Raw genomic sequence first — 6,000 nt, 5'->3', positions numbered from 1 at the left:
AGACCTGATCACAAATTATGCATTTTCATCATAAACATGCTCTTCATCAGATCCTTCAAGCTGATTACCAGTCAAGTAGAAAAAAAGTAGAGGATGCCCTGAGAGAGACTTTCATAGGGCCGTACTAGCACCATTACTTTTCAATGTATACTACAGACGTCTCAGATATATATAACATCTAGGCAATGTTTGTAAGCTGATGATGTTGCCTTATTATAAAAAGTCAAACGATTCATTATTATTGTGTTTAAATAAATGTCTATCTCCACAGTAAGCTTACTTTTTTTTTTCTTTTTAAGAGCTGCAGAGAATGACAACGGATCATATGATCAGAGAAGGTGTCCTTTAGACGCCGTGCAGTTTCTTCTTTTGCCTTCCGGGGCGCACACGCAAGCTCAAGGGTCGCGGGCGGGGTTCCATGGCAGCAGGGTAGTAGCGGAGGCGGAGCTTTGTTGCTGCTGCTCGCGCGGGCGGGGGCCGCAGGAAGGCTCGCGCTCCTTTTTTTTTTTTTTTTTTAAGTCATTTTTTTTCCTTGGGCTTCGAGCGCGGCCTGATTAAAGAGGTGGCTGCGGGGGGTGGGGGAGGAGGAGGAGGCGGCGGGCGGGGTCCCTCTATGCCTGCAGCCGCTGCAGGAGGAGGAAGAGGAGGAGGGGACAAGGTAAGGCGAAAGCCGCAACAACAGGAAGAACAAGATGGCAGCAGCGCAGACGGAGGCGAGCCCGCTGCCGGCCGCCACCGCTACCATCACCGCCGCCGCGGTGTCCGGGAGGAGCTGAGAGACGGAGCTTCGGCCACCGCCACCCTGTGAGTCCCGGCCGCTCGCAGCGCTGCGCTTGTCGCCGGCGGGGAATAGGAGGAGGCGCGGGGCCTTCCCTGCACTCTTCGCCCGGCCGGGGATTGGGGAGGAGGTGGGTCGCAGGCCGGGTCCAAGGCTTCTAGGCCCCGTACTTGTCTTTCCCTCGTCATGCGGCTGAGGGAAGGGAGAGAATCCCTTCTTTCGCCTAGTTATAAAAGCTGCGCGGTCCAGCAAAAGTGAAGTAAGGGTACGGGGCGACTTGAACCATAGATCGTTAACACCGGCCTAAAAAGGGAAGCACACGTTGTTTTTGTTTAGGCAAACAAAAAAAATGAAGGTTGGAGATTCACCGAAGGATGATTTAGGGCTTCTTAAGACTGTTGTGGAAACGGTTTTATAAACACTTGTTTTGGAGAGGTGGCATGTTTGTCAGCAAACATTTGTTCTGCTTGGTTCCCCGCGCAACCGAAACTGTAAGGTTGGTTATCCCTCTCTAGGCACTAAAGAACAATGTCCCGATGATTAGTTCTGGCTGACACACAATGTCAAGTGAGAAGACCTGAAATGACCACGTTTCAGGTATAAAATCCAGATTAGGACATTTATACCATATCGTATAACAGATAATATAATCACAGTAATACATAAGAAATAAACAGTTAAAATGCATTTTGGGGGGAGGGGCGTTAGAATCAGAATATACTTAGAACAGAGGGATACACCCAGTGTCATTTTCCCCTTAACTTTCTAATATTGTGATTCCTAGCAGTCTTGTCCACAGCCCTGAATTTATAATGTATTATTGCAGTGCATTTCATAGTAAATGCAAACCAACTATAACTGACAAGTAGTTTGCTTGCTTCAAGAAGACTGATTATATGTACTTGTGTTGGTCATTCAACTGTCAGTCCCATCAGTGCTGGGACTGACAGTTGAATATCCCACCCAAAATAGACTGGTTGTTAGAATTTAGTGCAAATTGCTATTGATCTACATTTAGGGATCAGAAATCAAATACTTTATGTAATCTAGGCACATTTCTGTATAATGGCCTTTATAGAACAGGCCAGAAAATGGAATGAACGTTTTGATTGAGTAGTTGGTCTCCTAGCTATATACAGTTGGAAGAGCAAATTCATCTTCTAGTTGGGCTGCAGTGGAAAAATGTGATATTTCTTTCAAAATTTGTTTTACCTTTTATATATTTGTTGAGTCCACCCAAAGTTAAAATTAAACACTTTTTACAGAGGTGGTGCATTCAAGCAAAGGTGGTGGTACAGTTAGCATAGAAACACATAGCAACCCAAGGGAGGGATGCCTTAGCTTAGGTGACCAATTGGATCTGCTAGTGAAGCAGCTATTGCCATCCCTATCTTTGCTTGAATGTACTACTTCTGTATAATAATCAGACCAGGCTGGCACCCTATTGACTGGTCTGGTATTTGTTTTATAGAACATGAACCACCAGGCTGTCTAGTAGCTGTGCCTCATGTTTTAAATTGTCTTTTTATTTTATGAAATATATCACCCGTTGATATATGTTGATTATATTGTAAGGTTTAGTCTTTTTAAACAACTTTGCAGACTTTGCTACTTCCTGCCTTGTTTTGGTGACAAAATGGTGTGAAATCAAATGCCAGCAAATTGGGCTTTTTCATTTTAAATTGTTTTTAAAATTTACAATTGGAAAACTTAATTTAGATGCTGTGTTTCAGTGAGTCATAAATGTATAGTACTGTGACAGTACAGTGAATAAACTTTGTTAACATCTTAGAATTTAATTTGGAGCAAACTATGAATAAGGCAACAAAAGACACAAACCTTTGCTGAGTTATCTTGATTTATTGAAACTTTTATATAGTAAAGATTTTTCAATTGTGTCTGTGCTATAGATGAAAATACTTAGAAAATTCTTCTTTGCAGAAGTAGATTTTGGCAGTTATTCTCAACCCTGTCTTTGGGACCCATCTAACCAGTTAGATTTTTAGGATATTCACAAAGAATATGCATGCTCTACCTTTATTATATACTAGTCTACTGCATGCATATTCATTGTGGATATCCTGGCTAAGTGTGTCCTAAGGACAGGGTTAAGAACCCATCGGTTATGGGAAAGCCTGATGCATTAAATATATTTGATAGTTTTGCATAATTTTACAGTGATGGATCATGTCTCAGGATTGGAACTGCAATTATATTATAACTCTACATTATGATTATGATGCATGTGGAGGCTATGTAATATGTTAATGATGCTTATATACCCCAGAGTGGACTCACTTGCCACCTTTTAATGTTTTACAGTCCTTTGTTAAAGAATGTATGTGATCCACAGAGCCATGTAATATTTATTTGTTACACGTTACTTTCAAAACAGGCAATTGTTAAACTTCCACCCAGAGCAGCGAATGATGCTATTAAGCACAGGGTTATAATCTACTGGTACATCTATCATACTTGGTGTACATTATATTAGAACTAGCAACTAAATCAATTAAGTACAGCGACTTACACGCTTATACAAACCTTGAATGTAAATAAAATTACTGCAATTGAATATTATGTATGACACAGCTTAAAATAAATAGTTGGTACTGCTAGATTTACAGATTTATACAACATAACTAGGATATAAATAGTTATAGGGTAGGTAGCAATATAGATTCGATTTATAGGATAGGCCAGTGGTTCTTATACTTTTTTCTGTCAAGACACACCTGATAGATCTCACATGCTTGACATACTGAACACATGACAGTCACAAGGCTCAATGTAAATGTACACTTTGCATCCACAGGAACCCCACCCCCGACCCTCAGCAATGGGTATAAAGCAGAACTAGAACATTTCCCGTACAACTCACCATGCAAAAAATATATTCAGGTGTTATCTCAATAACAGCAACACAAATTCCCTCTACTACCAGGCACAATAGCCCTACTTATAAAAATACAGCAGTTCACCACCAGTACACCTATTGAAAAAAACACAACAAATAAGCAGGCCGATACAGTACAGTGCGTTCCAGAGCGCACTGTTAGCCTGCTCTTGGATGCGCGTTTTCCCTTATCCCTTATTCAGTAAGGGGAGGAAAACGCTCGTCCAACCCGCGGCACCTAATAGCGCCCTCAACATGCAAATGCATGTTGATGGCCCTAGTAGATATGCGCGCAGGATACAGAAAGTAAAATGTGCAGCCAAGCCACACATTTTACTTTCATAAATTAGCGCCAACCCAAAGGTAGGCGCTAATTTCTTCCGGCACCGGGGAAGTGCACAGAAAAGCAGTAAACACTGCTTTTCTGTGCACCCTCCGACTTAATATCATGGCGATATTAAGTCGGAGGTCCCGAAGGTTGTAAAAAGTAAAAAAAAAAAAAAGAAGAAGAAAAAATTTAAATTGGGCCGGCGGCTGTTGGGCCGAAAACTGGACGCTCAATTTTGTCGGCGTCCGGTTTCCGAGCCCATGGCTGTCAGCGGGCTCGAGAACAGACGCCGGCAAAATTGAGCGTCGGCTGTCAAACCTGCTGACAGCCGCCGCTCCGGGTCAAAAGGAGGTGCTAGGGACGCGCTAGTGTCCCTAGCGCCTCCTTTTTCCCATTTCTACCACACCACCTAATTTGAATACTGCATCGCGCACACCGGCAAGGGGCCGGTGCGCGCACCGGGAGAGAGGGCGTTCGTCCGCTCTTCCGCGGACTTTACTGAATCGGCCTGAAGGTGAGGTATTTAACTAGCTTACATGCTAGTTAAATAGCTCACCTCGGTCACCCACACAAAATCAACCTTCACCAAGTACAAAAAGACCACAAATTGTAAATATGGAGACAGAACCTGGAATAGAAACCCCCAAAAAGCCACTCTGCATGCAGTACAAAACCAGAGAAATAGAAAGAGAAATATAGCACCTAACATAGTAACAGGATCTGCAATAATGCACACAAACGTCTCCGCACAAAGTTACACCTACATTATGGCATGCACTCAAATGGAACAACCCTACCTATAAAAAGGCAACACTACAAATATTAAACCAGGCCCCTAAATACCAATATTCCATCAATTAGGGAAACAGAAAAAGTCAAGCTGCTATAGATCCCCACATAGCTTTATAGTTGTAAAACTATATGAATAAATGTTTCAAAAGAGGTGATGAACAGAACAACATTTTAACAATTAAAAACTCTCCCCGTTTCAAATACATACCACACACACACACACTGGCCCCCAGCTGAACAACTTAGTCTTCTGCCCCTGCTGGCCTGGTCTCTGGCGGCAGCCAGCGCTCCGATCTTCACCCCATTGGCTGCGGCAGGCATGTGACCCACCTGCCGATGCTTGGTGACACACTGGTTGAGAATTGCTGGGATAGGCATTGATAAAATAAGTATTGTTTGCATGTAGCAAGGCAGATGCAAGGTTAATTGCTCTTACCATTCAAAGCTTGGCTAAGAAGCCAAGTTTCTTAGCGTCCAGTCAGATGAATCCAGAACAAGTGGGTTATGCACCTCTACCAGGAGATGGAGCAAGCTGACATCACAGAGTGTGTGTATATGTGTATATATGTATATATCCCTGCTGTGACCTCAGTCTGCCAGTATTCTGTCTCCTCCAGATGGTGGATGTTCATCTCCCCTCAGGGGATTGCTTCATTTTAGAGAGGATAATTCAGGATATATAATCTCCCCGCTCTCTTGCGGTGATACCAAATGGTCCTTCCACCAGTTGAGAATTCCTGAGGTGATTTCATGGTTCCTCAGATGAGTGCTTTGGTCCGTGGACTGAGCAGCTGAAAGGTAGCTGGGGCAGGAAGCTGAATACGGCGGTGACGGCACATGCTTTCTCCCCCCCTACAGCCGGAGACAGTCTCTGTACTCTGCCGGGTATGGTTGAGTTCTGGCAAGTTTACGTTTAAAAAAAAAAACAAAAAACAAAACAAACCTTGGAGGGAGGTTTTTTGTTGTGCATGACTCTCTGCCATCAGTCTCCATGCTTGATGTGCTGGTCCTACTTTCGTCCGGCTCCGTGGTAGGTTGAGGGATGTGGGCAGCCTGGTGAGTTGAGCAGCCTACTCAGGCTAGGCCCTGCTCCAAGGCTTTTCGCTGTGCACTGCGTGGTAGGCCGCAACGACTTTTCACGCACTTATCGAGGCTGCCCTCTATAAGATTGCCTACCAACATGTGCATCCAGGTTGTGCACTGTGT

General features: G+C 43.7%; 1 protein-coding gene across 3 annotated transcripts in view; it reads left to right on the top strand.

The window, feature by feature from the left end:
* Positions 1–617: 617 nt before the first annotated feature.
* The window catches only part of RC3H1 (ring finger and CCCH-type domains 1), a 256,670-nt gene continuing 251,287 nt past the window's right edge, over positions 618–6,000 (top strand). For all 3 annotated transcript variants that reach the window (XM_029617716.1, XM_029617715.1, XM_029617714.1), the window contains exon 1: positions 618–804. The gene's annotated coding sequence lies outside the window, so the exon portion shown is untranslated. The remainder of the gene's footprint in view (positions 805–6,000) is intronic.

The sequence above is a fragment of the Rhinatrema bivittatum genome, chromosome 10 (assembly GCF_901001135.1).
Source record: "Rhinatrema bivittatum chromosome 10, aRhiBiv1.1, whole genome shotgun sequence".
Taxonomy (NCBI): domain Eukaryota; kingdom Metazoa; phylum Chordata; class Amphibia; order Gymnophiona; family Rhinatrematidae; genus Rhinatrema; species Rhinatrema bivittatum.
The sequence above is the reverse complement of the archived record's forward strand: the minus strand, read 5'-3'. Positions and strand labels throughout refer to the sequence as shown.